Below are 27,525 nucleotides of genomic sequence, written 5' to 3'. Positions count from 1 at the left end.
TCTGTGTTTAAATTTTTTAAAATGTTGATTGTTTGAAGAATATGTCATGCTTCTCTGGCATTCATTTATGAGGGTGAAGGTATTCTATAAGTTAGATGAATCTACCTTGGCAATTGCAATACAACTTTCAAAAGATTCTGGTGCCCTTACCTGAGTAATACTAGCCCTGGAGTCTGCAAGTAATCAGGATAAGACAAAAGGAAAAGCTATTTACAGTTTCGCAATATTGTTATTCATATTTTTCCTAATAACTTGGCCGTCTTATTATTTTTTTTCCTTGCGGGTGTATCTTTATGGAGGTCATGTGACATCGTGGAAGAATGATCTTGGAGAAGAGTTGCTTTTTTGTTAGCAATAAGGTACCAACCATTTTCTGGATATTTCTTTTTCTGCATGAAAATCAATTGATATGGGATTAAACCTTTATTCCCGATGGATACAGCCAATTTCCTAGTCATGTTTAATTTTCATACTCTTACATTTTCATGTTTTCATGTTTTCATGCCTATTTTTCTTCTCCAATCATACATGAGCAAGATGGAGAAAAAACAGTTTAATTGAGATTAATTTGAAAGGCTTGGTTATTCTTCCAAAAGGATTTCATGCGTGTGGCATTACCAATTTAAACAAATGCTATTTTTACCTCCTAAGATGGGTAAACTAAATTTCATTTTGGTGCATTATACATGGATAGAGGGAAACTAAATTTCAATTGATAAAGGTGTTGTTAAGGCTTGGTAGGTTGATGTTCTGGTTAGGACTGGGATTAGCAAATAAATCCTATTTAAGATAGAATTATTGATCTTTTGAAGTGTGTTTGCACTAGATTTGGGGTATTTCCTTAAATACAACTGTTTCTGAAATGGTCATAGAAAACATCATCTCACCTAAGATTTTCTGAACTATTATTACCATCTCTCTGTATGTCACTCTGTTCTTGGCATGTAGCTCATATATCTGCGGCATGGTTTTTATTTATTTTATTTTATTTTATTTTATTTTATTTTTTAATGTTTTATCAATCTGCTTCTGACATGGCATAATATGATGTATTTTCTTTATCAATCTGCTTCTGTATTTTGTAATTACACAACTGTTACAATCTAACTGCAGTTGTCAAACTTTGGACCTCTTGAACAACATAGCTTTGCAAGGAATAGGTTTTGGAGCATTGACACTTAATCACCACCTTTTCCAACTAATAGCACCGGCAAAGCTTTTGTTGATTTGATTCTCAAGCCATCTGATGAAGATTCCAAGATCTGGCCTCGTAGGTATGGTTTGTAAATGGATTTACTACTTATTCTTTTAATAACATTCTGCAAAAATTATATTAGCTTAATTGTTTAATTTTATACACAAGCATTTTTTAAATCCATTTGTACTTTTCTAATTATTACTATTTATTTGAAATTATCATAAATATTTTTGAATTTTAAACATTATATTTGATTTTTGGAAAACAAATAACATAGTGGCTGACAAGATTCAAACTCATGACAACATCCTTATAACAACATTGCTCTGGCCAATCAAAAATAGGTTTTTTTATTAATATTATTCTTTTACTAAAACATATAAAGGATAAGTAAGCCCTATACTATTCAAATTTAGTCTCACTCCCGTCCGCGTGGTAACTACCTAAAAGGAGACATAGCCAAACTAATTTTTTGTTATTGTTTTTCATATTTCTATTATTTTTTAAAATTACATTTTTATAACTTTATTTTAAAAAAATTAAAACCAGGTGCTCATGTCTAGCCCGCCTGTTGGTCTAGGTGTGCCCGGGCTGGGTTTGCCACGCCCCCCTTTAGGCCAATCTGGTGAAGGCCAACCTGGACCCATTGGATCGGGCCTAGTTAATCCACATGTGCCCACCTCTGGTTCCCAACTATGAAAAAATAGTTAATAAATATCTAATTTTGTAAAAAAATAATAATTTTTATATACCACCCTTATTTATTATAAGTAAACAATCCATAAAAACCTCATTTAATTTTATATTGGTGTTCTCCACTTACCAAAAACCCTACTCTCTCTATTGCTCTCCTCCCCCTCTTACTGAGCTCACTCATGGTGGTTCTCTCTAGCCAATGTTGTGGTAGGTGCCAATCCCGGGATCTATAGAGCATTTGGATTTGGGGGAGGTGAACATGTTGGCCGTTGGTATTTCTCACCTTATTATGTTTTTTTCCACTCTACAAATTTTGATTTGTGTTGGTTATATGGTTCAGGGATTGATATATATATATATATATATATATATATATATATATATATATATATATATTGTTTAAAATTGTATGTTTGTGTAGAAATCAGGTGGAGTGGTACTTTTTCAGTGTTGTCAAGGGGTGTTGATTGGGCGAGGATTAACATGGTTTATTTCGAAAACAAATTTCCCCATCTCAGGGGATTACCGCGTTCATCGATTCCCCCATCTATTAAATAAATCATATATATATTATCTTTTAATAATATATTTTTATTTAATAAAAATAATTTTCTAATACTATATAGGTATACAATATTAAAATTATATATTCAGGAGCGGGGCGGGAAGGAATCCCCAGCCTCGTTCCCTGAATATTTCTAACACTGAGCAAACTCAAACTAAAGATCTATATCTTAAGAAAAAAGCATAATATCTCAATGGAAAGGTCAGTACTTTAACTAAAGTAATATTTGAGAAAAAAGAAACAGAAGTTGTTGATAAAGAGGAGCAGGTTCAAACTAAAATATCATTTACAAAGGAAGAACTATAGGATGTTGATAAAAGGAAACAAAGTCGAACTTAAGTAACATACAATATTATTTTTGTCACTGCTGAAGCTGGGCCATACTCCAAGACTAAGACTGGAGGATGAGGGTATGTCTGTGGTTCTTTGCCTATAGTGCTTGCTGCCTGTGGACTTGTTTGTTGTATTCAGAGGTTTTAGTGTAGCTGATTTTGCAGGTAATTTCACTTTTGATGCTTGTAGTTGCATGTATGACCAATTTGTATTTGCAATCCCTTTTTATATAAAACCAAGAAAGCATTTAGCTGATCTTTACTTGGTCATTAGCCAAAATAGTCATAGTTTCCTTCTTCCGTTCTTTGTTTTGCTTCTTCTACTTACATGTTGCAGTTTAAATTTCTTTTATATTTATATTCTCAAGTTAATGTTGATCATCCTTTTCATCACAGACCTGGAAGTTTGTATGGTGATCAACATGGTACTTTTGGTGACAATCAGGTACTTGTAGCATTAATTCTTTCTTTGCCATGCAGCATGTGAGGCTCCTTTAGTTCCTCCACTAGGGGCCGGGCTATACTTGGAAATAATTGTTTATTTCCTGACAATGATTAACATGCAAGTCTTCTGCTAGTGAATGCTCTTAAACAGTCAATTTCAGATTTTTTTTAGTTTCATTTCATTTTCTCATCTAATTCTCTTGCATCTGAGGTTGTACTTGCTGCAGTAACATAACTACATGTAAATTATTCAGCCCCCAAGGATATTGACCTTCAATGACCTATATTAAACTTATATTTTGCCTGCGCAAATATTTTCTTCTTGTATCCATTACCGCATCTTGTTTATCTAATGGCAATGATAGCCTTTTCTTAGTTCCAAATTTTACAAAATTACTCTAAAACTCCTGTGTTTGTAGGCTATTGTTCTTTCAAATGCATAGCTTGCCATTTAGCCTTTCGGGTGCAAAATATCGTCCACATGGTGTTTACACAGATGTTCGCATCATTCTAGTTATTCATAACGTAGCACATCAGGTATAAGGGGGTTTGACAAGTTCCTCTCTTTCTGTTGTGTTCAGTAATACAGAAGTATGTTGCAAATCTTAATTTTATTTCCATTTGTTTCTATATATGGACGGGTGTGGAGCCAGCAACAACATATTTGAACTTAGGATTGCCATCTCAGTGGTATGGGGCATTAGAATGGATCTTACCTACTTGGGCAAGGAAAAATGCTGTTGACGCGGGTGCAACTGTCAACATCTTGAAAGGTTCGATTGTCACAGCTGATCGTGTACTAACGGTTAGCCAGGTCATAATTTTGCCATTTTGGTGTTTATTTCCTGAAAAGTTTTAAAGGGAGGAAAAATGGGAAAACTCTGCATATCTATTTGGAAATCTATTTCGCTATATAATTTCCTTTAATTTTATATTTTTAGTTCACTGATAAAACTAACATATTATGCTAGAATTGCGAAGAGGTTTCTAAATCCGTAGCTATGAACAAGATTTGAAACATGACAGTGGGGCTAAGCCATGTTATCTTCTATCTTGTAGAAGTATTATGAGTGAAGAGCTACTCATTTTTGTAGTAAATTTACTAATTACTGGGAGTGGGTTGCTATCAATACTACTCAAACATTTGGTTGTTTAATTATGCTTTAGACATTGGCATATTGCTAAAATAACTCTTCTTATTTCCTCTAATTTTAGTTTGAATTTAATTATCTCCTCATACAAACCTAAGGAATAGATTTGATCTATGGTTTATAATCCTCAAAATATTTCTGCTCAAAAAGGTTTTTGGCATGATTTATCATGTTTAATTGCTTTAAATCTTTCTTGATTGCTACTTAAGAGATTTAATCCAAGGTAGTTAGACTCGGCCCGGGCGTTAACCCAGCAAACCTCAGGGATTAGGGGTCGATGGGTTCAACTGGGTCGAACTGAGTCTAACCGGAGTCAATAATAAAATATTAAAAAATATTTTTTAATAATTAATAATGATAAAAAATAATATGACTTATATTTTAACAATTAAAAAAACAATTAATTAAATGTGATGTTTAAAATTTTAATTTTATATATTTTCTCTGATTTTTAAAATATTTAAAATATAATTAAATTAATATTTAAATTGTACTTTTATATACTATCATTAATTTTTTAAAATATAAAATACTAAAAAAACTCAATAATTAAATTCTCCTCAATCCTCTCCCAACTCGGAACTCAGAAAAGAAAAAAAACCAGATCACTTGCACCACACCATCTCTCTCTCTCTCTCTCTCTCTCTCTCTCTCTCTCTCTCTCCTCAGTTCTTCACTTCTCCCTAACTTCTTCAGATCTTCTCGTCACGGCCGACCCTCTCTCACTCTCTCTCTCTTTCGCTTCTACGTTTTCCCTCACTTCTTTAGATCTTCTCATCTCGCTTGGCCGTCTCTCTGCAGCTTCTCCTGCACTTCTTATCGCCACCGCTCGAGGTCATTTTCTTCTGGTTTTCCCTCACTTTCTTTGCCACCGGTTTTTTTATTTTTCTGAAAAATTTAATCTATTTAACCCATTAGATCTAGCCGGGTCACTTGTTTCTGGGTAACCGGTCGGGTCACCTAGTTTTTTACAGGGTTTTATCAAAGCCAGGTCATGTGGTGTAGCCAGACCGGCCTCATGGCCGGATCCCAATTTTCTTGATCAAATCGGCCGAGCACATCTGAGTTTGATAACATTGTTTTAATCTATTCTTAATCATTGTGAGCATCGTGGTAGGAATTTCAATCATTATGCTGCTAAATCTAGATGCTTTCATGATTTTAACTCAACAAATCAATTACAACATTTAGGGTTTGTCGGGTGTACCTTCACTTGGTGTAATGGTCAAGATGATCTTGCTAGGAGATGGGCTCAGTTTATACAAGTTTCTTGCTAATTGTTCCTGGATCTTTAACTTTGATGCTTACAATAACCATCACGTCCCTAAAACAACATCTTATCATTCTCTTGTTTTGTTATCTGTTATCTCCCATGTCTATCATAAGAGTAATTTTTTTAAATTTAACAATTAATGGTTTAAGTATCAAGGATGTTATAATTTTGTTAATAAAGCATTGAATTTCAATCCTAATGGCTCTCCCATGGATGTGTTTTTTATATTAAATTGGTTGTAGCAAAGACCATCTTGTTGAGTTGAGACTTTTGAGAATGAATTTTGTTGAGACTGATATCCAAAATATTTAAAGGATTTCAATATCCTAGAAGCTATTAACGCTTCTAATCACTTTAATTCCTTTCGTAGACTAGCTCTAAGATCCCTCTATGATCGGCACTCTGCTCTTCTAAGACAAAATGGCCCCAAATGGACCCAAAGGACCAAGCTTAGGTTACTTAAAAATGGTGATTGCAACACTAGATACATCTCTAATAGAATCTCTACCTTGATAGATGATTTTGGTAACACTCAATATGATTTTAATAGTATTTGTAAATGCTTTAGTGAATATTTGGATTGCTTCACTTGATATTTATGTTCATGGCCTTAATGAGCTTCCATATGATTTGAACAGCCTTAGTAAAGGAAAACAAAAAATATTTAATTAGGCCAGTGAGTTTAGATGAGGTTTTTCTCACTATCAAACCAATGCCTAGAGGGAAAAATGCTGGTCTTGATGGCTTTAACATTGAGTTTTATCTATTTTACTTGGCAATAATCATGGACCCTTTTCTCTTTAACACTATTACTTTTTTGTTCAAACTATATCTTTACCTAAATCATGGGGTTAAACCTAGTGGTGCTTATTTGTAAAAGGACTGTCCCAAACAAAGTAACTAATTTCAGAACTATCTTATTATGCACCACTTGCTACAAGATAATTTCTAGAACCCACTCAAATAGGCTAAAAAATGTTATGCATAAATTTGTGGGTACAAAATAGAATGGTTTCATAGATAGTAGATCTAGTCGTGATAACATTATAACTGTCCAAAAAATTGTGCATTCCCTAGACTACGATACCAAGAATCCCCCTTGGATTCTTGGTAGGTTGATGTTCTGGTTAGGACTGGGATTAGCAAATAAATCCTATTTAAGATAGAATTATTGATCTTTTGAAGTGTGTTTGCACTAGATTTGGGGGATTTCCTTAAATACAACTGTTTTTGAAATGGTCATAGAAAACATCATCTCACCTAATATTTTCTGAACTATTATTACCATCTTTCTGTATGTCACTCTGTTCTTGGCGTGTAGCTCATATATTTATTTTATTTTATTTTATTTTAGTTTTTAATGTTTTATTAATCTGCTTCTTTTAAAATCTGACATGGCATAATATGATGTATTTTCTTTATCAATCTGCTTCTGTATTTTGTAATGGCACAACTGTTACAATCTAACTGCAGTTGTCAAACTTTGGACCTCTCGGACAACATGGCTTTGCAAGGAGTAGGTTTTGGAGCATTGACACTTAAATCACCACCTTTTCCAACTTATAGCACCAGTAATGCTTTTGTTAATTTGATTCTCCAGCCATCTAATGAAGATTCCAAGATCTGGCCTCATAGGTATTGTTTAATTTTATACACAAGCATTTTTTAATTCTATTTGTGCTTTTTAATTATTATTATTTATTTGAAATTATCTTAAATATTTTTGAATTTTAAACATATTATTTGATTTTTGGAAAACAAATAACATAGTGGCTAACAAGATTCAAACGCATGACAACATCCTTATAACAACATTGCTATGGCCAATCAAAAATAGATATTTTTATTAATATTATTCCTTTAATAAAACATATAAAGGATAAGTAAGCCCTACACTATTCAAATTTAGTCTCACTTCCGTCCGCGTGGTAACTATCTAAAAAGAAGACATAGCCAAACTAATTTTTTGTTATTGTTTTTCACATTTCTATTATTTTTTAAAATTACATTTTTATAACTTTATTTTAAAAAAATTAAAACCAGGTGGGCATGTCTAGCCCTACCTGCTTGTCCGGGTGTGCCCGGGCTTGGTCTGTCCCTTTAGGCCAATCAAGTGAAGGCCAACCCGGACCCATTGGATTGGGCCCGGTTAATCCACTTGTGCCCACCTCTGGTTTACAACTATGAAAAATAGTTAATAAATATCTAATTTTGTTAAAAAAAAAAATTTATATACCACCCTTATTTATTTAAAGTAAACATTCAACAAAAACGTCATTTATTTTTATATTGGTGTTCTCCACTTTCCAAAAATCCTACCCTCTCTACTGCTCTCCTCCCCTTCTTGCTGAACTCACTCATGGCTATTCTCTCTACCCAATGCTGTGGTAGGTGCTAATCTCGGGATCTATGGAGCATTTGGATTTGGAGGAGGTGAACATGTTTACCGTTGGTATTTCTCCTCTTCTTGTGTTTTTTTTCCACTCTATAAATTTTGATTTGTATTGGATATATAGTTCAAGAATTGATATATATATATATATATATATATATATATATATATATATATATATATATATATATATTGTTTAAAATGGTATGTTGGTGTAGAAATCAGGCGGAGCGGTACTTATTCAGTGTTGTGAAGGGGTGTCGATGGGGCAACGATTCACCGAGTTTATTTCGAAAAAAAAAAATTTCCCCGTCCCCGGGGATTACCGCGTTCATCGATTCCCCCATCTATTAAATAAATCATATATATTATCTTTTAATATATATTTAATATAAATAATTTTCTAATACTATATAGGTATACAATATTAAAATTATATATTCGGGAGCCGGGCGGGAAGGAATTCCCCGGCCTCCTTCCCTGAATTTTAGCCCTGGCCCCACCTCATTGGGTCCAGGGTAAATTTGACAACCCTAGTTGTCATCTACATTGATAGGTCTTAAATACCCATGAGATTAATTTTTGTGGGTGCTCAAGAGAAAATATGTTGTTAAGGACAGTGTCACAATCCATCTTTGTAGAAAATTGTCACTTAAACTTGATAATCTTTGTTTTAGAAGAGTATGGCTAGACCAAAAAGAATAATAAAAAATTTTCACAAGTTTAGATGTTAAAAACTAGATTAGTATTGCCATGAATATTTGTATTGTTGAGGTAAACAAGCTATTGAGCATGCGACTTAGTCAAGCACTTCGGTGGGTATTCATTTAATTTGATCAGTTAGCTTTGCCTGAGAAATCTCAGTAGAACTTATTAATGGTTGCTGTAAGGAAAGTGAAAAAAATAAATTGCCAAATTGCTACAAATATCTTATATTTTGAATTTCTCTTTTAACACATATGGTGGTTCTCATATTAATCAATACGAGCATATAGTTGGGAGCTACTTTTCATGTCTCTAAAAATCGTATATGTGCACTTACATGCAATGTTGCCTATTTGGTTTGAGAAAATAAAAATTTAGAATTTTTCGTTTTTTCTTGGTTAGTCTAAGTATTGCCAAGCGAGTCAAAATGGTATTTGCTTTTTTATTAATGTTAGGAGCATGCAGCTAAAGCACCCAAACCAAAAGCTGGCCTAAAAGCCATCTTATCAGTTTAACCATGTTCACATTTTGGTGCAATTTAAATGGTATAATACCCGAATTAGTCCCTCTACTTTTCTTTCTCTTCCCTTTTGGTCCCTCTACTATGAAATGCTCCCAACTAGTCCCTCTACTCTTGAAAATGGCCCAACTTAGTCCCTCTACTTTTAGTCTCTTCACATCTAGTCTCTCTACTCTTGAAAATACAGTCACTAGTTGGCCCATTTTAGAATAGAAGGGACTAAATAGAACCATTTTCAAGAGTAGAGGGACTATTTAGGAGCATCTCTGGGTAGAGGGACCAAAAGGGAAGAGAGAAAAGTAGAGGAACCATTTCGAGTATTGTACCATTTAAAATCTGCTAATCAAGCAATACTTTTGTTTGGTTTTTGTCAGAGATTAAGAAAACCATAAATAATGCCTTTGAACCAATTCAGTTGATGATTTTTCGGATTTTATTTCTTTTTGTAGATGTGTTACTTTTCTTTCTGTGGTGTTTTTTCTATCAGTTAAATTTTTTTTGCTAGCAAAAAGTGACTTTCTTTTACTGGTGAATTTAGAAAATTGTTTGTCTGTGTTTGTTTATTTGGTCTTAGGAGGTTCATTATTGAGTTGATGATGATAAATTTTTCTTTTGGTATTCATTTCATTCTTTGTTTAAGACATTCAAAACATGCCTCATTTTGTGGATGCACATTATAATATATCTCAAGAGGTTACACTTTTTTGTTCTTTCGTGATACAAATTCTGTATATTGATGATTTTGACTTGTCTTGTTGGTAACATAGACCTGGTTTCTTTGTGTGATGTGGACATCAGAGACGAAGAAGTAAAAGATATTTATAACACTGAGCAAACTCAATCTAAAGTTCTATATATTAAGAAATAAGCAGAATGTCTCAATGGAAAGAAGAATATTTGAGAAAGAAGAAACAAAAGTTATTGATAAAGAGGAGCAGGTTCAAACTAAAATATCACTTACAAAGGAAGAACTATAGGATGTTGATAAAAGAAAACAAAGTCGAACTAAAGTAACATACAATATTATTTTTGTCACTGCTGAAGCTGGGCCATACTCCAAGACTAAGACTGGAGGATGAGGGTATGTCTGTGGTTCTTTGCCTATAGTGCTTGCTGCCCGTGGACTTGTTTGTTGTATTCAGAGGTTTTAGTGTAGGTGATTTTGCAGGTAATTTCACTTTTGATGCTTGTAGTTGCAGGTATTATCAATTTGTATTTGTAATCCTTTTTTATATGAAACCAAGAAAGCATTTCTGTCACACCCCGAACCCGGTGCGCTGACAAACGGCCACAGACCCATAGGGCGGGGGACTAGTGAACCTGCAAGGCCTCAAAACCTAAACACAGACTGGGAGTAGAAAATAAACTGGCAGAAATACCAAATATGAGTACAACTTAAGGTCTACAAGCAAGCTCGAATATAAAGCAAATTAAATACCGAATGAACTACAAGGAGGTTCTTAAACAACCATAAAACTGATACAACAACATGAAATACAACACCGAAGGAAGACATCTACTGGAAGCCTTCTAAGATCCCTGGGCCAACTGGTCCTGATCTGAAAAGGATTTAAAATAAATCCATGAGCTTACTAGCCCAGTAAGTAATCCAAAAACAAACTGAAAGCAAAAAAATTCAAGTCTGAAACTTGCACAAAAATCAATAACATAAAACAGTATAAACAAAACCAAAGGGTAAAGCATAAAATAACATATTCCAGAGTATGTCTCCAAATTCATTGTAAATGCCAGAGATCATTTGGTTATCCTCGGTGACTCGAGCCAGAATAACAGAAGTCATTTATTTACCCTCGGTTACTCGAGACTGAATATCAGATGGTCGTTGAATATTTCACCAAACGGACACGGTGCGAAACTGCAGTCTCATTTTTCCAAAATTACTTGTCGACAAGGTCAGTGTTTAACCCCCCACTGACAGGGTTGCATATCGCTCATTTGGAGACCTAAAATATTCAGACAGATTTCAAAGCCAAGAATATAGAATATTCACATGTATCTTTCAAAAATTCATGTAATAATAAAAGGTAAATAAATAAATGAATAATATATAATTAAATAATTAATTAAATGCAAAAGAATATACCAACTTTTGCAAACCTTAACCTGGTTACTATTTTAAAGAAATAATAACAACAATTCATAATTATTTGTCAAAAGACAAATTCAATAAATAAATAAATAAATAAATAAATATCAACCTATAAATATACACATGCCAAATAACAACCTGATTCTCTCATTAGAGGAAAATAAAATAATAATAATATATTACTATTAAAAACCATGACAAATGTCAAATTCAATAAATAAATAAATAAATAAAAGTTTGAAAGGGATGGCAACATGACTCCAACGAATTTAAAAGTAAAAAATTTCTCCAAAAGTACTAACCATGAGATATACTTATAATCCAACTAATCAAATATAGTTCAAGGATAGCTTGGAATAACTAAACAATAATTTATTCACAATTGTCCCTCACTCTCTCAAAATAAATTAAAAAATAAATAACTGAATAAATAAAATATTTGGAATAATTACTCAATGAATTTAAACAAGAGGTAAAATACAATTAGACAACCTAGTAATCGTAGAGAAATAATCAAATGATTAACAAAAAGTTTATTTTCAGAAATTTCCAAAAATGGGAATATAAAAAATAACAAAATATATATATGAAAATAAAACGATAGATTACTTACTTGATGATCTTCTAATTCCAAAAGAAATTCAAGGTTATCTTCTCAAGGTGGTCCTATAACCCAAGGGGAGAATTAAATCAAATAGACATGAATACTTGGAAGAGTTCAAGCACAAAGACTAAAGATAAGCTAGTCTAAAATACCAATACTCTACAACAAAGCATGGTCTTTCTACCCACAGATTAGAACTCAAGGATTCAAAGGAAGCAACAAAAGCAAAGCATCAAAAGCTATAATTAATTGAACACAACTCATGCTCTACCAACATAGTGGTTTGCTATGCCAATACATATATAATTTCTCTTTATCACAACCAGGATGCATGCCACTTAAGCACTATTGTAATGCACACATATTAAATAAATATAATCTATATATATAAGGACAAGTGTATTCATGTAAAACCCATACACCAATGTATGGATCATGCAAGCTAACATTCAAGGGCGTAAACATAAGGTTTCATGCAAATGAGAACATGGTTTCCTGCACATGTATGAGTGGTTTCCAACATATATGTATATACATATGGAGGTGGTTCCATGTGTGTGAGTATATATTTATAAATATACATCCTTGAAAGCGATGAACTAGAGATATTCAAGGGGCACAAGAGTGCTTTACGACCTATAAGTAGAATTGGTTTCAAGTATGACTAACTATTTAGCCTCTTCCATGTGTATATAAGCATACATATAAAGCTTCCATCATAATAGATAGCCATGGTTTCATGCATGCATATATATATATATATACATAGCTCCATGCAAGGATAAGCCAAAAACAAATCAAAAGGGTGAATCTCTACAAACAAACAACATCATCAAAGGCAACCATAGACACAAGAAAGTATAAATCACCCACTAAACAACATGCAACTAGACCAAGGTGGCATAAAATGGTTCCAAGTTCCATAGGGTAGGAAAAAGATAACAGGCTATAAGGATCACAAGGGTTACATGAGTATAAGCACAAGCAACTAGGACCTTCAAAACATGCATTTTATGAGAAAATAACCTACAACCATGCTTAATATTTCACATACAACAAGCTTCTCCCAAAACACTAGCATCAAGCTCTACCATCACCAAGAGAGTGAGAGAACCTACCTAGCCTTCGGGGAGCACCGGCGGTTCGTTGATCTCCTTAGCCTTGACTCCGGCTGTCAAGACCTCCTGTAAAAGTGTGAGCTCCGGCGATGGTATTAACTTCCATCAATTGTCCCAAGAGAGCAAGGTGGAGTGGGAGAATGGAGAGAAAGGAGAGAGATGGAAGAATGGAGGAGGAAGATGGTCATGCGGTGTAATGGCTAGGCCAAGAGGAAGACAACGATGGGATGGGAGTCTGGGAATCCTTCCAGAATTTTCTCTCTCCACAAAACTCTCCCAGCAAGGTAACAAGAAGAAGAAGAAGGAGTTAAGGAAAAAAGCAAACAGGTTTAGCAACTTAAAAAGGCTCCAAAGAATGGACGGGGTCCACAATTTAGCTGATCTTTACTTGGTCATTAGCCAAAATAGTCATAGTTTCCTTCTTCCATTCTTTGTTTTGCTTCTTCTACTTACATGTTGCAATTTCAATTTCTTTTATACTTATATTCTCAAGTTTATATTGATCATCCTTTTCATCATAGACCGGGAAGTTTGTATGGTGATGAACATGGTACTTTTGATGACAATCAGGTACTCATAGCATTAATGCTTTCTTCATCATGTAGCATGTTAGGCTCCTTTAGTTCCTCCACTAGGGGGCTATACTTGGAAATGATTGTTTATTTCTTGACAATGATTAATATGCAAGTCTTCTGTTAGTGAATGCTCTTAAACAGTCAATTTCAGATTTTTTTTTTTTAGTTTCATTTCATTTTCTCATCTAATTCTCTTGCATCTGAGGTTGTACATGCCGCAGTAACATAACTACATGCAAATTATTCAGCCCCTGAGGATATTGACCTTCAATGACCTATATTAAACTTATATTTTGCCTATGCAAATATTTTCTTCTTGTATCCATTATCGCATCTTGTTTATCTAATGGCAATGATAGCTTTTTCTTAGTTCCAAATTTTACAAAATTACTTTAAAACTCCTGTGTTTGTAGGTTATTGTTCATTCAAATGCATAGCTTTCCATTTAGCCTTTCGGGTGCAAAATATCGTCCACATGGTGTTTACACAGATGTTCGCATCATTCTAGTTATTCATAACGTAGCACATCAGGTATAAGGGGGTTTGACAAGTTCCTCTCTTTTTGTTGTGTTCAGTAAAACAGAAGTATGTTGCATGTTAATCTTAATTTTATTTCAATTTGTTTCTATATATGGAAGGGTATGGAGCCAGCAACAACATATTTGAACTTAGGATTGCGCTATATACATGACATGGTTACGCTTGGGAAATAACTACTGCCGAAGGTGGACAAGGACTCAGTGAATTATTAAGGAGTTATGAGAGCATATTGAATGGTACTTACGTCAATCATTATATCTTCATCTTTGTTCTTTTTTAATAGATTGTTGTGGAGATAGAAGAGGATGTGAACCTACAACATTTTTTTTTTGAAAAAAGGAGCCCATGGCAAATTTATTGAATAAAGGAAAAGCAAGAACAACTCCAAAAGAATTAGCTAGCAAACTTAAAACAAAGAAGTAGAAGTCTAAAGAGCAAAGACATGAATGTCAGTTAAAATTTAAAACTAGAGATATCAAAACATTTCATTATCCATCTGGGGAGGTCTCTGTCTTGATGAAACGTGGTAATAGCATGAAGGCTCAAGCCATGGATAGCCAATCTGGAAGCTGACCTAAGCCATTCCTTGGGAATATGATGAATGCGAGAATTGCCCACCATGTTAATAGCGTATGTGATGCCTTGTATCCATTGAGTCAGTTTCCCGTTAGGGTTGGTTTGATCACCGCGAAGGAGTTGATGCACATCCACATTAGCAGTGAAGATATGATGAAGATTTAATTGATTGGCTGATGTAACTTGAATGGTGACCGCGAGCGCTTGCAACTCAACCAAAATAGCAGAATTGGTGATGAGAGAGCTACATCCTGCAAAAACAACTTGATAATTACAAATGGAAACAAAGTATCCAAATCCACCTACCTCAGTTTTAGTATTCCACACAATTAAGTAGAAGAGGAAAGGCCCATCTACATTAGAGAAATTGTTGAGAAGAAGTTTTTGACCAAATTGATCACTGTTTGATTTGGATAATTCTGACACATCAGTGAGGGATTTACAAGCAATAGTTGAGTAATTGGGAGTAATTTGCCTGAAAATGACTTCACATCTGACTTTCCATATAAACCAAACATTTTGTCAAACATATTGGAATTATTGTCATAAAGCTAAGAACCATCAGTGAATCCATTAGTAAAAACAAAGTTGAGGCCAGTCTTAGATCCGACAATCCGGTAAACAAGCTGAGCTTTGGGATAGAAAACTAAGAGATGATCCGTATTCTCATTAGCAAGACCTCACAGGTTGTAGAGATTACGAGAGCCCAGGTTGATGCTATGAAGAAATTCATTGGTGGCAAGTCTTTCCTTCAATGTGAGCCAAATGAAGTGCTGAGCACTGGGAGCCATCCTGAGTTGCCAAATGTACTTCAATTCATTCCAAGAGTTAATATCATAATGGTTATGATTAAGGAAATGATAGACCTTGGAAGAAATTTTGTTACTGTAAGACTTGGGAGTCCAATTTTAATGGCAATGGGCATTGGGATTGACATGGCCAAGTCTACTAGAGAAACAATCAACATTCTCTCTAGAAAGATCATGAAGCTTATGAAAATTCCAGTTATTTGACACACCACTTGCGTGTATGTACCGAAAGTGCACGGGTTGTTGAAGTAATAAATTACTCCGATGAGTGGGTAGTCGTATCCACATAGAATAGTGCTCGGAAACACAAGTATTGCTATTTAACTATAATGAAAATGATTGATGAGTTGTGAAAACAATATCAATGCAATTGAAAATAAAGAAAAGAAAAGAGAGTGCAATAGTAATAAGGAGAGGTATCGATAAAAAGGTGGGGTACCCGGGCATTGCTCACCTTAGAATTATTGTTTCGGGTGCAAGACTAATTATTATGCCTCCTAACTAATGTTTAATGACTCTTGGAAATTCAAATACACACAGTCCCAAACCTAAGGTTAACCATAACTAACGCTACACTATGCCCCGGCGGAAAGGCATGCTCTCGACGCCTCACAATGTGTAAGGTTGCCTAAAGCTCTAGGGACTCCATGTGATAAACCCTATTCCCTAACATAGATCTAACCCTTTGGTCCAGGAGAAAGACCCCTACTCATGATTAAGCACTAGCACTAAGGATTACTTCAACACTTCACTCTGTTGCTTGCGCAACTAAGCCTAAGTGGAGTTTGTCTCTTAGCACTTCACTCTATCATGACCACAAAGAACTCTTGGAATATGGAGGTAGGATAAAACACATTGGAAGGGAAAGGAGGCGTTCCGCTACCTCTAGACTCACCCTCTCGACCCTCTATAACCTTACTTTGTCTAACCCTAATAAAATGTTACTCATTCACAAGGATTACCAAGATAGGTTCTCAACCCTAGTGTCACTCTAAGGGAAAATCAATTCAACAAGCATTCAAGGTTGAAACTCAATTAAAACATCAATTAAAGAAATATAATAAGAGTTAATGAAACAAAATCATCCTAGGGATTACAAGTCTAAGTACCCACAAGGGTTTAGTTCTCCATGGAGCAATACACAAACAAATATGAAATTAAGAGTAAATGCATGCAATCCATAGATAAAACCCCCTTGTAGTCCGTATCGATGGTCTTGTGGAGCCACCTCATCTTCTCCAAAGGTTCCCTTGTCAAGCCTAGGGCACACCTCGCCAAATTGATGCCGACGAAAGCTCCCCCAATAGCTTTCTTCCAAAGTAACTCGATGTCGACGGCCATAGAACCGCTCCAAAAACCTAGCAAAAGCCTCTCCAAACCCTAGCCGCGAGCGCCTCAAAAGATGGGCAAAAGATAGGAAAAAGATCCTTCAATAACTCTCAAAACGTGGTATTTATAGGGGCTGGAATTAGGCATCCACACGAGCGTGTGGAATTTCCACACGGCCTTGTGAATTTCCAAAAATTGGTTTTTTGCGAGATGTGAACAGTAACTACTGCAGTGATTTGCTACAGTACTACAGCAACCTACCACAATACTTCACCAAAAGGCTCCCGATTCCACTCTTTTCATCGAGGCCACGTGAATGGGCACACATCCATGCGGTAGATCGCGTCTCATCTTCAATGAAACCACATTGACAAAACTCTTGCTAGTATTGCATAAGTCAGAACAAATGAGTGTGACTACCTTTGTGCCCTTCCATTTTAGTATATTCTCTTGAGCACAATGGAGGTTGGCACACACCCACATGTCTTTGAGCACAACTTGTGTCTTCATCTTTGTTCAATCCAAGAACTTCATCAACAATCACATCCACGATCTACTTTTGCTTCCTTTTCTTCCAAAATTATCTCCACAACCCTAAAAATACAAAAGAACACAAATACACATGGATAAGAGATAAAATCTGATAAAAGTGATGCTCAATGTAAGAAAAGAATACTTTGTATTACTTATACACAAGAACTTATCATTATTATTCTGAATGTAATCTATAATTCAGAGAATTTCAAAATCCAAATTAGAGTTGAAAAAGGTGGGATCAAAAGCAAGAAGGGTGTCAGAATACCATGGGTTAAATAGGAAGGAGGTTTGATTAGGATTCATGGAGTCCAAATTGCAAAATGGTTTCAATTTAGCAGCACCATGACAAAGGCCTCTGAAAAACCAAGAGCAATTAGGAGGAATAGGATCTTTCCAAATATCAATTTTGCCATACTTATGAATGAGAATGTTGACCCAAAAATTATCATCTCCGTTTAATAATTTAAAAATGTTTTTAGCCATCAAAGAGATTTTCGCAATAGAAAGATTTTTTATGCCAAGCCCCCTCAGGTTTGGAATCAATTAAATTGGTCCAAGCCACAACATGGATGCCCTTTCCATTGCCACCCTTGTACCAGAGGAAATCCTTAAAAATCTTGTTAATTTCAGTAAGAACTGTATCAGGAATGGGATAAACAGAGGAATAATAAGTTGGGATAGAGAGAATTGAGGAATTAATGAGAATTGTGTTTGCAGCCTGAGAGAGTTTAGAGTGTTTCCATTTGGAACGAATGCTGCGAATCCTGTTAACTCGTAGGATTAAAGGAAGCCATTGCAAGTCTCTTAGGAGTAACCATTACCCCAAGATAGGTTATGGGGAATGAAGCTTGAGTAAACTAGAGGATAGAACAAATGCTTTTAGAGACTCTTGTATTAAACTAAGAGGGAAAATAAATAACAGATTTATTCAGATTGGATTATTGACCAGTGAGACGACCATAGATATCCAGAAAAAGCTTGATGTTTCTAGCAGCACCTCTAGTAGCTTTTGAGATAAGGATTAGATCATCCGCGTACATAAGATAGTTAAAGTTATGGCATAAACTAGAGTCAAAGCCAAGGATTAAGTTTCTGTGAAGAGTAAAATTAAGCATTGAAGTGAGATTCTGAGACACCTAGATAAAAAGATACGAGGATATGGGGTCGCCTTGATGAGCTCTTCTAGAGGAGCTAATCCAAGAGCTAGGTTGACCGTTGAACTAGAGGAGATACAAGTTCTAATCCTAGAGATCCATACATTAGGGAAATTCATCTTGGCAAGGGTAGCAAGAATTGCAGTCTAGCTCGGAGAATCATATGTTTTCTCAATATCGATTTTAACTAACATCCTAGTGAGGTGATTTACATCTCTCTCAAGAGAATGGACAATCTCTTAAAGGGCAATAATGTTATCAAAAGAACAGCAACTAGCAATGAACCGAGCCTGCTCTCTACCAATAAGTTTTGGGAGAACGAGCTTGAGTCTATTAGCCAGAATTTTTGAAATAATTTTCAAACAAACATTACAAAGAGATATTGGTTTGAAATCAAAAACCAAAGTAGGATTATCTTTTTTAAGGATCAAAGCGATAAAAGTTCTCCCCAAGGAAGAAGGGAGGAAGGGGTTATTGATGAAATTTGGATAGCAAAGAATAAGTGATCCCTAATATCAAGCCAGAAAAATTTATAGAATTCAGCATTATAGCCATTTGGGCCATGGCTCTTACCTATAGGAAGGTCCATCACTGTGTGATAAACTTCTTCCATGGAAACATCTTTAGTGAGCATCTCATAAAGATATTAGGCAAAGAGTCAGTATCAGAGGCATACCATAAATTAGAATAATAATTTAAGAATGCATGCTATATGCTATCTGGGTCTACACATAAGTTACCATTTAAATCATAAATTTGGGTGATATGAGATTGATACTTACATATTCTAGCTGAATTGTAGAAGAAATTGGTGTTTCGATCTCCATTACACACACAAATGAGATGAGAATGCTGAGCCCATTTATTAGTATTCTGACACTGAAGTGCAGCAAACTTATCATAACGATCCATAAGAAGAGAATGATTACTGGGAAAGGAAATGACACACCCTTCGCGAGTGCGTACCGCAAGTGCACGGGTTGTCGAAGTAATAAAGTATGCTGGTGAGTGGGTAGTCGTATCCACAGGGAATAGTGATCAGAAACACAAGAATTGCTATTTAACTATGGTGAAGATAATTTAAAGTGGTGTAAACAATATTGATGCAAATAGAAATAAAAAGAACAAGAAGGAGATGCAATAAAATGATAGGAGAGGCGATCGATAGAAAGTGGGGCACCCGGACATTGCTCTCCTAGAACTATTGTTTTAAGTGCAAGACCAACTATTATGTCTCTTAACTGATGCTTAATGAGTCATGGAAATCTTAAAGCAGACGGTTCCAAACCTAAGGTCAACCGTGACTAACCCTATACTATGCCCCGGTGGAGAAATCGCTCAATCTCAACACCTCACACTGTGTAAGTCTGCTTAAAGCTCTAGGGATTCCAAGTGATAAACCCTATAGATCTAACCCTTCGGTCCAGGCGAAAGACCCCTAGTCACAATTAAGTCCCAGCACTAAGGATTACTTTAATGCTTCACTCTGTTGCTTGCACAACTAAGCCCCAGCGGAGTTCCTCTCTTAGCACTTCACTCTATTGTAACTGCAAAGAACTCTTAGAAAACGGAGATAGGATAAATCACACCGGAAGGAAAAGGGGACGTTCTGCTACCTCTCGACTCACCCTCTCAACCCTCTCCAATCTAGCTTTATCTAACCCTCATGGTGTGTCACTCATCCACAAGGATTACCAAAATGGATTCTCAACCCTAGTGTCACTCTAAGGGAAAATCACTTTAACAAGTATTCAAGATTGGAACTCAATTAGAACATCAATTAAAGAAAACATAATGAAAGGTTAATGAAACAAAATCATCCTAAGGTTTACAAGTCCAAGCACCCACTAGGGGGTTAGCTCTCCATGGAGCAAGATACAATCAATAATGAAATAGAAAGTAAAAACATGCAATTCATAAGTAAAACCCCCTTGTAGTACCTATAGATGGTCTTGTGGAGTAGCTTCGTCTTCTCTAAAGGTTCTCTCGTAAATCCTAGGGCACACCTCGCCGAATCGATGCCGAAAAAAGCTCCCCCAATAACTATCTTCCGAAGGAACACGGTGTTGAAGGCCGTAGAACCACTACAAAAACCTTGCCAAAGCCTTTCCAAACCCTAGCCGCGAGCGCCTCCAAAGTTGGGGAGAAGATGGGAAAGATTGGAAAAAGATTCTTCAAAACGTCACAAGTCGCGGCTTAAATAGGTCTGTAATCGGGCATTCACACGGGTGTGTGGAATTTCCACACGCCCGTGTGAATCTCTAGGAATCAAATTTTCAGCGCATTGTGAACAGTAACTGCTGCAATGATTTGCTACAGTTCTTTTGCTATAGTAAATTGCTACAGTACTTCGCCAAAATGCTCTCAAATCCACACTTTTCATCGAGGCCACATGAATGGGCAGACATCCATGCGGTAGATCGCGTTGCGTCTTCAATAAAATCATATTTGACGAAGATCTTGCTAGTGTTACACAAGTCGGAACACATGAGTGTGATTGCCTTTGTACCCCTCCAATTTGTATGTTCACTGGAGCACAACGGAGGTTGGCACACACTCACATGTCTTAGAGCACAACTTGTGTCTTCATGTTTGTTCACTCCAAGATTTCATCAACAAATTGCATCTACGATCTAATTTTGGTTTCCTTCTTTCATAATTGTCTCCACAACCCTACATGCGCAAAAGAACACAAATACACATGTATAAGCGATAAAATCTGAAAAAAGTAATGCTCAATGTAAGAAAATAATACTTCATATTGCTAATACATGTATTGGAATCGCATGCGAGCTCTGTCAAGGGAATCATCATCAAGATGAACAAACTGAGAAGTCGAGTTCTTGAGCTTGTTCAAAAGTTGGGGTTGTGAAATGAGGAGTTTTCATTGGAGCGAGCAGCATTAGAGGTTGTCTACACCCAAGTCTGAGAAGCAGGGGGTTTGGGAGCAAAGGGACGAATAACTCCCCCGCTTGCCATGGCAAGGGGAGAATGGGAGATAAAGACAGGAAAGAGGATCAAGGGAATAAGACACTTAGGAGGAGTTGCTCAGGACACTCAGGAGGAGCCAGCTAACTTGATAACCTAGAAGGTTTTTGTGTTGGTAGGAATAACTAATCGCATTGATGCTGATGTATGGAATCCTGCAACCAATAAACACATCCCATTTAATTATTCTGTTGATCGCTCTCGGAAGATGATTTGGATCCTTAAATTTAAAAAACTTAATTGAATAATATTATTGGTTTTTTTATGTTGTATAAATATATCATCACTGATTGGACATCTTTTTTTTTAAAAATTCAGAGCCTTTGCAAAGCAGCACTGCAGAAGGAGCTAGGGCTTGCTGTCAGGTCAGATTGCCCATTGTTTAGAAATAAAATTATACTTTCTCGTGTACTATTTACCCCGTATTTGTATCAAATTGACTTTTACATTTGTAATGCATTGCAGATAGGATTCATTGGAAGATTAGACTACCAAAAGAGCAATAATGTAATTATCAACTATGCTGGAGCTAATGAAGGATGATGTCCAATTTGTAAGATAATCATGTCTTTTAAACTACTTTTAATAACAAATTATTATTGAACTCAATGTGTTTTATGAAGCTGAAATTAGCTTTATGGTCATCATCACTCTATTAAGAGGTCATTTGACACTCATTCTCTCTAAAACTCTCACCATTTAAGGTCTCAGTTATCATGTTATTTAATATATGTGTTATCTATGTGCACATGTGCCAGTTCATCTTATTGCTAATAAGGTATCTAGGAAGTGCCTTTCTTTTTTTGTTCTACTGAATTTCCATTCTTCTCTTTTTGTTGTATTTAATATCTCCTTGATATGACCTTAAGTGAGGAATGATGTCGTTATCCTTGTAAGTTTGCCTGTGAAGGAAAAAAGAAACCACCAATCGAAGCAATATATTTTTGAATGTCATTAAATGCTCAATTTTAGGAAAAAAAAGAGCCATTAAATATTATTCGATCTTGAGAACTTCATATTTTTTTAATCCTTCAATTTTCCACTTTACAAAGGATATCTGATTTTGTTTGATTGTAAGAGAGTTAAATATTTCTATGGCATAATGTGTGAACTTTATTGGCGGTTTTTATCAAAAGTATGAAGTTATTATATTTCACTAGTATGGCGCCATTTATATTATGCTTGGATTAGGAGATACAGGTACAGGTAATGACCAATGGGTAAGGTGGGCTGAGTCCTCCTACACAGATAAATTTCATGGTTGGGTTGGATTTAATGAACCTTTTTTCCCCATCTTATAACTGCAGCGTAAAATGGAACTATTTTTGGTTGCATTATACATGTTAGAAGATAGAGAAAGAATGAATCAATCCTCATTCATTGAACAACATACATGTGTGACCGTTTAGGTCTACATATAGAAATGTACAAGTATACATATACGTCTATACATACATATACATGTATACATATATATGTACATCTAACACCCCCTTCCACCGCGTCAAACTCAAGGTGGATCGTGCGTCTTGAGTTTGGATAACATAAATAGATGCTGATTATGTGTCTGTGCTTTGGTGGAAAAAACCAGCCACCTGGACCTCTTTAGGAAGATAGTGAAGTAAGACAGTTTGAGCAAGTACATGACATCGGGTGAAGTGTGTATCCACACCAATGTGTTTGGTTAGCTCATGCTTGACCGGATTTGCAGTAATATGAAGGGCCCCAGTACTGTCACAGTAAATAGAAATAGGAGAGATGGTTGGTATACCAAAATCTTGTAGAATCGAACAGAGCCAAAGCACTTCTTCGACGGCAGAAGCCAACGCATGAGCCTCAGCCTCAGCACTAGACTTGGCAACAATGGGTTGTTTCTTGGTCTTCCAAACAACAAGAGAAGATCCAAGAAAGATATAGTAACCAGTGACAGAGACCTAATCATAAGGAGAACTGGCCTAGGTAGCATCAGAATAGGCCTACAGCTGAAGAGTGGGCTGGTGCGAGTAGAACAAACCACGAGATACAGTGCCATGAAGATATCATAGTACCCGAATAAGATGAGCATAATGAACAGAAGTGGATACCGCAATGAATTGACTGAGACTGTGAACTGCATAGGATATGTCAGGATGAGTAACGGTCAAGTAGACTAAACTGCCTACCATATGTCGATAGCGAGAAAGATCAAATAAGCGAATCCCATTAGAAGCACGAAACTACAAAAGTAACTCCATCAGTGTAGCTATAGTACGAGTATCAGTCAAACCAGAGCGAGCAAGTAGATTATGAGTATATCGCTACTGACAGAGATGGAAACCATCACGATGAGAAGTGATCTCGATACCCAAGAAATAATAAAGCAAACCTCGATCAGTCAAAGAAAGTCTCACACAACTTCTGCTTCACAAAGATAATGTGAGCAGAGTCATCGCTAGTAAAGATCATGTCATCCACATATAGAAGAAGATTGATCTGACCTCGAGGATAAGTACAAATAAAGACTGTTGGATTATGTATGCCGGGAGTGAAACAGCAACCTCAATAACTATGCTGAATTGCTCAAACCAGGCCCGTGGAGCCTGATTGAGCCTATAGAGAGCATAGCAAAGATGACAAACAGACCCCGAAGGCACCCGAAGACTGGGCGGAGGAGTCATGTAGACCTCTTCCTTCAAGTCTCCGTAAAGAAATGCGTTTTTCACATCAAGCTGATAAAGAACCCAACCACGAACAGCCGCAACAACAACCAAAGTGCGCACAGTATGCTTGTGGGCTACTAGGTAAAAGTCTCCTCATACTCGCGACCATACTCTTGCTAAAAGCCACGAGCAACCAAACACGCTTTATAGCGCTCAAGTGTCATGTCAGAATGAGTCTTCACCTAGTAGATCCAGCGACAGGTGATGGGAACAGCATAAGAAGGAAGGGGAACAAGATCCTATGTGTAAGTCTGAGTCAAGGCATCAAGCTCCTCTACAATGGCATTCCGCCACTAAGGTGACCGAACTGCTTCCCTATTGTTACCTAGCTCAACGATATCTGAAACGCTGGTGCTAGCAGAAAAGTAACAGACAAGGGGATGTAAAGTGGAGCGATTGCTTAAATAATAAGTGTAAGAGGGTACCTCAGGAGTTGGATCAATAGTAGGAAAGACATCAAAGCTGACTGCCCGAAATGGTGACTTTACGGGATCCTGATGATGGTATGTGAAATGAATAGGCGAGTGAGCAAGAGAAAGCGAGGAAGGAGGGGAAGATACTATAAGACAATCAATAGATATAGGAGGAGAGGAGTCAAGAGAGTAGTGAGAAAAAATCTCAGGAGGGTAAAATGATGGAGGAAAGGAAGTCACAGCGGGACCATTCTCAACCAAAGGAACAGGGAAAAGAAGGACAGAGAGACCGAGGGAAAGGGGGACTAAGTGGAAGAATGAGAAGCATAGAAAGGAGTAGACTCATCGAACATGACATCACATGAGATACGAATAAGACGAGTGACAGGATCATAACAACGATAACTTTTATGATGAAGGCTGTATCCCAGAAAAACACAAGAAACAGACTTGGTTGTTAGCTTTATTCTCTCCCTAGGTGAGAGCAAAACAAAGCAGTGACAACTAAAAACAAGAAGATGATTATATCGAAGAGGTGTCATATGGAGACACTCACCTGGGCTATGACCATTAAGGTGAGAGTAGGGTTGAAGGTTAATGAGATAAACAATAGTGCTAACAGATTCAACCCAGAAATGAGGGGGAAGAAAAGAGCCTAGAAGAAAAGCATGAATCATTTCTAATATGTGATAATGCTTGCGTTTAGTGACCTTGTTCTGAGGATGAGCCCAAGGACAAGATAACTGAGGCAAGGTGCCTTCAGAAAATAAAAATGCATGAAAGGAATGAGATGTACTCACCGCCAGAGTCAGACCAAAAGGTCTTGATAGCGGCAGAGAACTGGGTATGGATCATAGCGAAAAAAAGTGATAGATAGACAATAATTGGCTACGTTGAGGGATAAGATAAAGCCAGATAAATCAAGTGTAGTCATCTATAAAAAGAACATAATTGCGATGACCAGCTTTAGAGACAAAGGAAGCAGGACCCCTAACATCAAAGTGAATAAGTTCAAAAGGAGCAGAAGTCTGAGACACACTCAAAGGATAAGGATATTGGAGTTGCTTACCCAACTTGTAGCCAAAACATTCGACATCAGAAGGAGGTGAGAAAGCTCCTAAAACACCATGACGAACAAGGAACGACATACAAGAAGGATATAAGTGGCCAAGATGATGATGCCACTTGATGAGAGTGAACGGTAGTATAACAGTGATGAACATGTACAAGTAAAGATAGAAGACGAAGGGAATCCAACGCATAAACTCCATTATGATGATGATCAATTTCAATCACCGTCCCACTGCTATCTTGCACATGACACGAGGTACGGTCAAAGATAACCTGACAGTCATAATTTGTGTGCCTCAACCGTGCAAACATGGGTGACATGAAATGGTGAATAGGAATGGTGAAGATAAGTGGCATCAGGGGTCATGTGGAGAGAAGCACCAGAGTTAAGAAGCCAGAGAGGACAGAAACTACCTAAAGAGGATGGAGCAACCTAAGTAGAACTTGCATGTCTAGTGGAGGAGGTGGAGTCCGCTAGATAGGACAGCTGAAACTGTCTGAACATGGCTAAAACCTACTGATCTGCAAGAGACATTAGAGCAGGAGAAGCATGTAAAAAGTGTGCTTGGGTAGAGTGAGGCGTTGGAAGAAAAGGTGAAGCTGGTGAAGAAGCACTAGGTGGAGTGAGAGTATGGTCCCCCCGCGAAGGAAACCCCGAGGTGGGTTCCGTCAGCATGAACAAAGGTGGATCCATAAATATTCATTTTATTGTCTTGTTTTTTTTAATATGTTGTGGGCCCCACTATATGGGCTGGTTTTAAAAAAGAAGAAAAGAGAAAAAATTGCAATGTAAGATGGGCCCTAGGATCATGTTTTGTAATGGTTGGCAAGATTCTTCATGTTGGATGCTTGTACGTGGACCCTAGTATTTTGGCCGTTTGTCTTTGTAAGGAGAATGCAAATCTATTTTGGTTGTTTGTTTTGGTAAAGAGAATTCAAATCTCTTTGCGAGTCCAAAAACAAAAGGAATAGCCGGCCGTGAGCACGTGCGGGCGAGCTGGGCGGCTCACAGATTTGAAGGTTTAACTCAAGGGCAATAGCTGGTGCAAGGTTGATGAGGGTGGTGATGATGTGGTGGCACCAGTGGTGGCACGAATGGTGGTGATCGGTGATGAAGAAAAGTTGGTCAGTGAGGAAGAGGAAGGTGGCCCAAGAAATGCCCAGGAAAGATGGCCGGAAGAGAAGATGGCCGGGGAGATGGCCGGAAGAAGCAACCTAGCTTGTCTGATACCATGTTAGAAGATAGAGAAAGAATGGACCAATCCTCATTCATTGAACAACATACATGTGTGCCCCTTTGGGTCTACATATAAAAATGGACAAGTATAAATATAAGTCTATATATAAATATACATGTATGCATACATATGTACATCTAACAATACATATATATATATATATATATATATTTTCTATGACAAGTAAAGATTATTGAACTTTTAAGATCAACAGGTGTGACATTTTGTTAATGCCCTCGAGATTTGAACCATGTGGTTTAAATCAACTATATGCTATGAGATATGGAAGTGTTCCAGTTGTTCATTGCACTGACGGCCTTAGAGTAAGATTTTTAGTCACATGAACTTCTCCCCACAATAAATGAAATCTTTAATTTGTCATCTTGAGGATGCTTTTGAATTTGATTTTCATTTGTTATCATTGATAACAAGATACTGTTGAAACTTTTGATCCCTTTGCTGATGCAGATGGACGTGGTACTAAGTAA

At 36.4% G+C, this 27,525-nt stretch overlaps 1 pseudogene; it reads left to right on the top strand.

Annotated features, from left to right (window-relative positions):
- Nucleotides 1-158: 158 nt before the first annotated feature.
- LOC120281139 lies at nucleotides 159-27,525 on the top strand (annotated as a pseudogene).

The sequence above is a fragment of the Dioscorea cayenensis genome, chromosome 17 (assembly GCF_009730915.1).
Source record: "Dioscorea cayenensis subsp. rotundata cultivar TDr96_F1 chromosome 17, TDr96_F1_v2_PseudoChromosome.rev07_lg8_w22 25.fasta, whole genome shotgun sequence".
Lineage (NCBI taxonomy): Eukaryota > Viridiplantae > Streptophyta > Magnoliopsida > Dioscoreales > Dioscoreaceae > Dioscorea > Dioscorea cayenensis.
Note: the sequence above shows the minus strand (reverse complement) of the source record. Positions and strands in the feature narration are given on the sequence as shown.